General features: G+C 43.1%; 1 pseudogene; it reads right to left on the bottom strand.

Annotated features, from left to right (window-relative positions):
* Positions 1–4,495: 4,495 nt before the first annotated feature.
* On the bottom strand, positions 4,496–5,885 carry LOC134367379 (elongation factor 1-alpha 1-like; annotated as a pseudogene).
* Between the last annotated feature and the right edge of the window lie 4,056 nt (positions 5,886–9,941).

Genomic DNA, 9,941 nt, shown 5'->3' on the forward strand with positions numbered 1-9,941 from the left:
CCCCAAAGGAGGCATTGGGATACGCTGAAGCTCCACAACTGAAGTGGGTGACACTAGTTGATCGCTGGGGCCATGGGTGGGAATGTGTGCCCCCAAGAGTGATGCTAGGGTGCTCTGCAGCTTCACCATTGAAGTGGGCCAATCTGTGTGAGGTTGCTGTGTTTGTGAGTGGGACCCTGCACCCTCCAGTGGGACACTGGGTTGCTCTTCAACACCATTGTTGGGGTAGGCCACTCTGGGCAAGGTTGTAGCAGTTTTGGGTGGGACTCTTCACTCCCAAGAGGAATGCTGGGTCACTCTGCAGCTTCTCAGCCTGAGTGGGTCACTATAGGTAAGGTCTCTGGGGTCGTGGGCAGGACCCTATGTCCCCAAGAGAGATGCTGGGGCCCTGTGCAGCTGTTCAGCTGGAGTGGCCACTCTGGGCAAGGCTGCTGTGGTTGTGGGGGGTACCCTGTGCCCCCAAGAGAGATGCTGGATCTCTCTGCAGCTCCTCAGCCAGAGTGGGCCACTCTGAGTAAGGTCACTGTGGTCCTGGGCAGGACCCTGCAGTCATGGGCAGGACCCTGCACCTCGAAGAGAGATGCTGGAGTTCTCTGCAGCTGCCTGGCTGAAGTGGGCCACTGTGGGCAAGACTGCTTTGGTCATGGGCAGGACCCTGTAACCCCAGGAGAGGCACTGGGTCACTCTGAAGCTCCTCAGCTGGGGTGGGCTGCCCCATATGAGATTGCTGTTGCTGTGGGTGGGCTGCTGTGTCCCCAGTAGAGATGCTGGATCCTTCTGCATTCCCCCTGCTGGGGCAAGAAGCCCTGGGCAGGCTCACTGGTGCTGCACGTGGGGGTCTGTGACCTTGAGAGAGGTGTGCAGGAGCCTCCACAGCCTCCCTGCTGGGGTGCACGGGTGTGCTGGAGCTGCAGAGAAACTCAGCACAGCTGTGAGAGTTTCAAGTGTGTTTCATCTAAGAGGTCAGGGCCCATGGCAGTGGCAGAATGCCCTGATCAATCAACTTTCTGGCCCTGGAAAGTGCATGCACCAACCCCCTCTGTCCTGAGGGTGGCCCCCTCCCTGCACTGGACTGTCTGTTCCCAGGGCACAGGTTGCCACATGGACTTGAGTGCACGGGGTAACCCGGCAGGATGACGGGGGCTCAGGGCTGTGGAAATGCCAGCGTTATTGAGCCTCAGGGCAAAATGCACTCAGTTGTTGGCCCCGATCCCTAAATGACAACTGCTGCAGCAGCCTAGGACCTGGGGGTGGGGGTGGGGGTGGGGCTCAGTGTGAACTACCTTCCCAGATCAGTGCAGTTGTGTGGGCTCCCAGCAGCTCCCCACACTGGGCCCATGGCCTACGAGGGCTGCGCAGCGCCCTCATGGCTTGGATTACAGGTGCTCTCACCCACTCCTCCTGGGTTCCTGTTGCTCCTGCCTAGGGGATGGGGTGGTGGAGGCCAGGTCTATTCTTTCATTCTCTATGTGGCTATCCTGAGTTTCTGCGCTCAAATCATCTCTGTTACTCCTTTGATGTGTTCCAGCTCTCTCTTAGTTATTTTTGTCCAAGTGTGTTGCATATTTATAGTTTTCTTTGTCTTTGTGGGAGATACTTCTAGTTGGCCGTCTTTCTTTGCCCCCCCACCCCTCCATTGCTTCCTTCTTCAGGGATCTCATTAAGATTCCTTTTTTCTTTGCCACTTTCTCTCTCCCTTACCCATAATTTGTAATCTTATTTGACATTCCATGAGCATCTGTTAGGCATACAGCATGTACCAGGCATTTTGCTATGGACTGGGATGTTGAAAGGAAGCAGACCTGGTTCCTGTCCTCAAAGAGTTGACAGTCCAGTTGGAAACACACACACACACACACACACACACACACACACACAGTTTTTTAAAAAAGTTTTTGATTCCTTCTTTTGTTTAGCATCCTTTTTTCCTTTTTTGAAAGTAGCTCTAAATCCTTTATTTTTCTCTGCCTTCAAATATCTCTCCTTCCCCATCTCATTTAACTTTACCTTCTGTATTGCCAGTGTATAGCATCTTGTCAGGAACAACTGACCTTACAGACACCACTGAAAATGGTTTTCCATGCATCACATCACAAATGAATGTACCTTTTAAGACTGAACTTCATCAGTCCAAACTAATAATGTAGGCTCTCTCATCACTAGCTGGTAATAATGCCATTTCCAAAGACATCAGGGAAGAAGACTCTCAATTTCCACTCCTGCTGTACAAAGAGGGGGGCAAAATTTCTACTTGTTTTGAATTGTTTGCAACAGGTAATCTCCTAGACTCTCACCAGTAAGCTAAAGAACTAGGTTCCATATGGGTGATCAAAGAGCATAATGGCATGCACATTGACTTTTCATTAGGTTCAAATAGATTTCATTTCAACCTGTTCGTTGACTTCCTACTGTCAGTGGGCCCTGTGCTAGGCAAAGTAGAGATCACAGATGGAGGTAGAAGGGGAAATACTTTTAACACCCAACCAGAGAACTGAATTTAACGTTACTGATCAGGGACCAAGACAGTGTGGCTCTTGTGCCTTTCATTAGATTAACCCATTTCCTGAGCACACCCATGTAGTGCCTAAGACTTTTGTTGTGGTGGTCATTTAATATAAAGATGTGTAAGATCAAATATTGCTCTGGCGGAACCTATGATTGTGGGCCACCAAATGGGTCCACAAAAAAGAAACATGAGTAGTGTGTAATGAATGCTCTGAGAGTCACAGGCCAGGAGGTGCAATGGGGTTTTGAGGAGGCAGGAAAGCATCAGAAGAGGTTTCATGGCAGCCACCTGCTCAGTGGCAGAAGCGGACATAGAGTATGTCTGCAGATCACTGAGTGGCCATGTTACTAGAGAACCAGTTATCTTTTTTTCCCACATTTCTTCCATATCTTCATAAAAGCCACATTGAATCATGATTAGCTTTTCCAGTATGCTTGCTAAATTTGCTGCCATGGTTATGGGCAGCTCATGAGCCAGTGTCCAACTTGTCTGTTTTTCTAACTCTGCTCATCACAATCTCATGTCAACTGCACTTCAAATATACCTTCTGGAAGTTCTTTTGTAACTTTTGGTTACACCCATTTCCACAATGTTCCATCATTATAGAATGGTGATGATTTGAATCTTCTCCATGTGTTTTATCTTCCAAATACTCCATAAACTGGCAATGGTTAAGGGTAGAAGTATGAGTAAAAATTACCTTTTTTTCTAGCTATTTTGAAATATGCAATATAATTATTGTTGACTACATAACACTGTACCACATAAATAGGTACAATTATCAAGTGTTAATATAAAACATAAAATAAAAAGTACCTTCTCCATCACTTCTTTTATCCCATAATAACTGTAGTATGACTGCTATCATGTCTGTGATGTTCTAGGTGCTTTATACACATTATTGCTGATTATTACACCATCTCTATAAATTAGTATTATTACCTTCATTTTATGGATGAGGAAACCAAGGCACAGGGGTTATATAACTTGCTTAGGGCTATCCAGCTAGTAGAGGGTTCACAAGCATAAACATTATGCTATATTGTTAGCAAAGGTCACAATAAACTCTCTTGGTGTAATGGAAGCTGTCCCTACCTGGCTAATATACTTGTAGATAATTTAAGTCTATACTTTCACCCATTTGTGGTGAGAAAACCTGGATTTTCTTTTCCCCGTGTGTAGACTGAGCTTTTCAGATTCCTTGGTAGCAGGTGGTTATCCTACTACTAGTTCAGGCGTGCTGTGTTAAGTAAAATTGTATTTTGTCTTTTTTAAAAAAATCCCCGGGTTGGCTACCCTATGGGCTCAGGTGTACTTTGTTCCCCTGCAAGTACCCAAGATCTCTGCAGCAAGGCCAGGCCTTGTGACTTCACAGCCCATGCATGCCCTTTCCCATGCATGCACCCCACAATTCTTCCCCTAAACAAGACACTCTCTTAAATGTCATCTTTCTGTCCTACTTCCAGCCCAGGATGGTGGGTAGATGGGTAAGTGGGGCTTTTAGAATGTCTCCACTTGCAGTCTAGAATTCATAATTGTAAACCATGTTAAAATAAAATGCCGTTCTTCTCTCTTCACTTCTCTTTGGTGAGTATGAGTTTCAGCTCAAACCCTTAGACCCTGCATTTTGGGCCAATGTAGAAGATGTTTTATTTCTGTACAGGGCCTAAAAACATTCTTCCAGGCAGTTACTTTATTTTATTATTTTTTTCTCATTAAACTTTGTTTTAATGGGTCTCAAAATTCTGTGACAGATTTTTGGTCAAGTTGTTTCTATTAAAAAGTACTGATTTTAAAAACTAATAACTTAAAACTGCTACGCAAAAAAACCAAAATGGTCCACTTAACATTCTTCTTTCCTTCTGAAGGTTTTACGATGCACTATTATCATAAACAAGTCTTTTGCTATTAAACTTAAATGGCAAATTGAGATAAACAGTTCTGAGACCGTTCTTCCACACTGATTAAGACTGGGGTGGCAAGTATTAGGGATAATATTCATTTAGTCTTCTGAGCTTTCTGGGCAGACTTGGTGACCTTGCCAGCTCCAGCAGCCTTCTTGTCCACTGCTTTGATGACACCCACAGCAACTGTCTGTCTCATGTCATGAACAGCAAAATGACCCAGAGGAGGATAGTCAGAGAAGCTCTCGACACACATTGGCTTGCCAGGAACCATATCAGCTATGGCAGCAGCATCACCAGATTTCAAGAATTTAGGGCCATCTTCCAGTTTCTTACCAGAACGCCGATCGATCTTTTCCTTCAGCTCAGCAAACTTGCAAGCAATGTGAGCTGTGTGATGATCCAGTACAGGGGCATAGCCCGCACCGAATTGGCTTGGATGCTTCAGGATAATCACCTGAGCAGCGAAGCCAGCTGCTTCTATTGATGGGTCATTTTTGCTGTTACCAGCAACATTGCCATGACGAACAGCTTTGACAGACACATTCTTAACATTGAAGCCCAGGAAGAGCTTCATTCAAAGCTTCATGGTGCATTTCAACAGACTTTAATTCAGCTGTAATGTTGACTGGAGCAAAAATGACCACCATGCTAGGTTTGAGAGTGCCAGTCTCTACTTGGCCCACAGGGAGAGTACCAATACCACCAATTTTGTAGACATCCTGGAGGGGCAAACGCAAGGGCTTGTCAGTTGGACAAGTTGGTGGCAAGATGCAATCCAGAGCTTCAAGCAGTGTGGTTCCACTGGCATTGCCATCTTTATGGGTAACCTTCCATCCTTTGAACCAAGGCACTTTAGCACTTGGCTCCTGCATGCTGTCACCATTCCAACCAGAAATGGGCACAACTGCTACTGTGTTGGGGTTGTAGCCAATTTTCTTAATGTAGGTGCTGACTTCCTTAACGATTTCCTTGTATCTCTTCTGGCTGTAGGGTGGCTCAGTAGAATCCATTTTGTTAACACCAACAATCAGTTGTTTCACACCCAGTGTGGAAGCCAGAAGAGCATGCTCACGGGTCTGCCCATTCTTGGAGATACCAGCTTCAGACTCACCAACATCAGCAGCAACAATCAGGACAGCACAGTCAGCCTGATATGTGCCTGTAGTCATGTTTTTGATAAAGTCTCTGTGTCCTGCGGCATCAATGATAGTCAGGTAATACTTGCTGGTCTCAAATTTCCGCAGGGATATATCAAAGGTGATACCACGCTTGTGCTCAGCTTTCAGTTTATCCAGGACCCAGACATACTTGAAGGAGTCCTTTCCCATCTCAACAGTTTCCTTCTCAAACTTTTCAATGGTTCTTCTGTCGATCCCACCACATTTATAGATCAGATGGCCAGTAATGCTGGCCTTGCCCAAATCTACGTGTCCCATGACGGCGATGTTAATATGAGTTTTTTCCTTTCCCATCCTGGCTTTGATTTAGTGGTGGTTTTCACGACACTGTATTCTGGCAGCAAACCCGTTGCGAAAAAGCCAAACTTATTTTTTTCACTGGGGATAACTGCATTCTTTAATGTTGCCTCAGGGAAAGAAAATAGAAAGGGGGTGAAATGTACATGTGTTTCTTTGTTGATTCAGAAAAGTACCTGCAGATGATGGTGTTGGAGCGGTGGAGACATTTCCTGTTTATTATGCTGGTGAAAGGGGTGGTCCATAAAGAAGGTGTGGGGGAAGTATTCTGTGGCCAAGTTTACCTTTTTCAAGTACTTGGGATTGGGTGAGAAAAGTAGACAAGAGGCCTCTTGGTGTTACAAGCCATTGTGAGAGAATTGGCATGCGGTGGTGGTGCGTCATCCACTCTGCAGTGTACATGGACCTCCCGAACAGGGTCAGGGATGGAGAAGGAGGCAGGCTGGTTTTACTCCCAGGCCCTTTTTTAACCCCTTCTCAGCTCATGTCATCCCAGTAATTGTTTTCCTTTTTCCTTTTCCACCTATTCACAGAAGATGTGACATAAGGAATTTTTAATGCAATTTCAAAATAACCCTGAAATTATGTGGTGTCTGGGGTCACCTCTGGAAACTAAGTGGAAAGACTGTCTGTCTTCTGGGGAATTCCCAAGCATTGATTTCTCTTAATGAGATGTAGATAGGTGGGTTGTTCACACCTGACCCTGTTGTATATTTTTTCCCATCCCCTCTGAGATGAACACTGAATAATTAAAATACTGAATAATTAAGAAGGAATCCCTCATGCTCCCTTTGGAGTTCAAAAACAAGGGCATTCTTTCTATTCTGATTGTTCTTATGACTTGGACATCTATTACTAACCTTTTTCTCTGTTGCACACAGGAGATAAAAATTGGACTAAACTTGAAATTACTTATATATCATTCATTCAACAAGTATTTGAGTACCTACTATGTGTTAGGCATGTTCCTAGGGTTGGGAGTACAATGGTGAACAAAACAGTTAAAAATTCTGGTCCTTGTAGAGCTTACACTCTAGTTGGGTGGAAAGACAATAAATCTTAGCTAAAGTAAATTAGCATAATATATGTGATCCCCCCCTCATAGCAGCCTGAGGGTACAAAGAGATGCTGAATATTAACTTAGAATGATTCTGGACCTTGCCTTTACTACTTAGATTGATGAAACTCCTGGGTTCCACTCTCCAATTGGGTACTTTTGGTTCCTTAGCAGATCACCAGTTTTAACTTTTAAACTTCTTGGCACAGTATCTTGCTGTGAGCACTACAGGTTATGTGGTCTAGTGCCTTGCCACGTGGAAGGCTGTATTACTGCCACCACCACTGTGACTCTTGTTTACTGTGGAACAATCTTTTTTGTCTATACAAGAGGCTGATCATTCACACTGGTGTACAGTTTCCCTTCCCTTTCCTTATTTTCTTGTGGCAGCTTCCGACTTGGTCCCCTCCAACCAGATTTCCACTTCTACCTCCACCCCAGGTACAATCCTTATCTGTCTGTGACATAGTATGGGTAGTGTTCCAAATCATGCTGCTTTATAATTATAGGTAGAACGTTACTAACATTTGTTGGTTGATTCTTTTAAAAAATTTTCACTATATTTTCTAATAATAAAAATAATGTATGTTCACTTAATAGAACTTGGAGAATACAAATACAAAAATGAAAACAATCACTGATAATATTAACACTCAGCAATACCTAACTGGCACCAGGGACACTTCCTGGGCATGCAAACTATGCAGTCTCACAGGGCTCAGTGCCTAGAAGGACCCTGCACTTGTTTTAATGCTCTGCTATTGCCATCTTGACATTCTTAATAATTTTTGAACAAAGGGCTACACATTTTCATTTTGCACTGGGCCCTACTACTAATGATGCAGCCAGTCCTGCCTATTCTTAAGATTATTGGTATATATTTCCTTTTGGTCTTTTCTCTATCTATGGGTTGGTTTTAAAAATAATTGGGATTTTAGGTTTTGTATATTTTTGAATTCTGCTTCTTTCACTGAACATTATAATGTGCTCACGTTCCTATTTCATCAGATATTATTTGCAAGCTTTTAAAATTGATGAAAGATATTCTATCACTTAATCATTTTACTGTTGTTCACATTTTAGGTTGTTGGTTGATTCTAAAGGTCTTGTGAGTGCTAAATAAATGATAGCTATTATTATGTCTCCAAGATACCTCAGGCATTTTTGAAAACTGATGTCCATGGTATCTCAGGGATGGAATTCAGTCTGTTTCCAGGTTGCCTATGTTTTCTGATGTCATCCAGAAACTGGGCCATGGTGTTTCCTGTTCCATCAGCCAGGGTGATGAGACACTGCAGGAATTTGGAGCCTGGGACTTTACACCTCAGAACTCAGATCTTAATTTTTAGTTGTTAATCCTGACCCCACATCTAAATCCTCAACACAACTCTTGTGGGGCCACTGGAATTCAAATGAGTTCTAGAGCTGGACTGTTCCTTACAGATCCCTCACCTTGCAAATGTAGAATCTTTAGCCCAGAAGATAAAGGTTCAAAGACTCTACCTATAACTTTAGAGACAGAGTGAGATTTGACCCTGTTTCACTGTCCATTGGTGTTTTCACTTCCTCAGTATTCAACAGTGTTCAGTAAGCAAGGGCTGCCTGCTACACTACCTTTCTTGAATTAACCTAAGAACTTCTTGAAAGTGGTAAATCAGTAAGCATGCAACAAATGATGGTCTTTTGAAGGTGTGTTTTTGCCCTTGTTCTTTGTCCCTTTTGATGGTGAATCTAGGGATGGGGTAGGGACAAGGCAAAGACAGCTGTTAAATTCATTTCTCTTGAATCTGCTTACTGCATCTGCTGTGAAGGACAGTACCCCCACAATACTTGACAGATACTTGGACAAGGAAAAGAAGTTAGTTGTTCATTGGGCAGCAAAGATTTCTTACTCATTTTCTAAAAAAATTTTTGTTTTATTTTATCAATATACAATGCAGTTGATTTTTGTGTTCCTTTACCGAATCCTCCCTGCCCCCTCCCTCTCCTTGCTCCATCAATATCATATCTGTTCACTTGTCTTAACAAGCTCAAGGAATTGTGATTGTTGTGTCTTCTTCCCCACTCCTCCATTTGTTTGTGTGTTTATTTTTTTTTTATTTTTAACTCCCACAAATAAGTGAGAACATGTGGTATTTCTATTTCTGTGCCTGACTCATTTCACTTAATATGATTTTTCTAAGTCCATCCATGTTGCTGCGAATGGTAGTATTTCATTCTTTTTTATAGCAGAGTAGTATTCCATTGTGTAGATATACCACAGTTTCCTTATCCACTCGTCTGCTGATGGATATTTGGCTGGTTCCAACTCTTGGCTATTGAAAATAGTGCTGTAATAAACATTGGCACACAGGTGTGCCTTTGATATGATGATTTCCATTCCTCTGGGTATATTCCCAGCAGTGAGATCACTGGGTCATATGGTAGATCTATCTGTAATTGTTTGAGGAACCTCCAAACCATTATCCTTAAAGGCTGCACCATTTTGCAGTCCCAGCAACAGTGTAGGAGGGTTCCTTTTTCTCCACAACCTTGCCAGCATCTATTATTCTCAGTCTTTTGGATATTAGTCATCCTAACTGGAGTGAGATGGTATCTCAGTGTGTTTTTGATTTGCATTTCCTGAATGCTGAGTGATGCTGAGCATTTTTTCATATGTCTGTTGGCCATTCATAAATCTTCCTTTGAGAAATGCCTATTCAGCTCCTTTGCCCATTTTTAAATTGGGTTACTTGTTTTTTTGCTGTAAAGTTGTTTGAGTTCCTTGTATATTTTGGATATTAATCCTTTGTCAGATGTATATTTTGCAGATATTTTCTCCCACTCTGTTGGTTGTCTTTTAACTCTGTTAATTGTTTCTTTCCCTGTGCAGAAGCTTTTTAGTTTGATGTAATCCCATTTGTTTATTTTTCCTTTGGTTACCTGTGCTTTTGGGGTCATATTTATGAAGTCTGTACCGAATCCTACTTCCTGGAGTGTTTCCCCTATGTTTTCTT

The sequence above is a fragment of the Cynocephalus volans genome, chromosome X (assembly GCF_027409185.1).
Source record: "Cynocephalus volans isolate mCynVol1 chromosome X, mCynVol1.pri, whole genome shotgun sequence".
Taxonomy (NCBI): domain Eukaryota; kingdom Metazoa; phylum Chordata; class Mammalia; order Dermoptera; family Cynocephalidae; genus Cynocephalus; species Cynocephalus volans.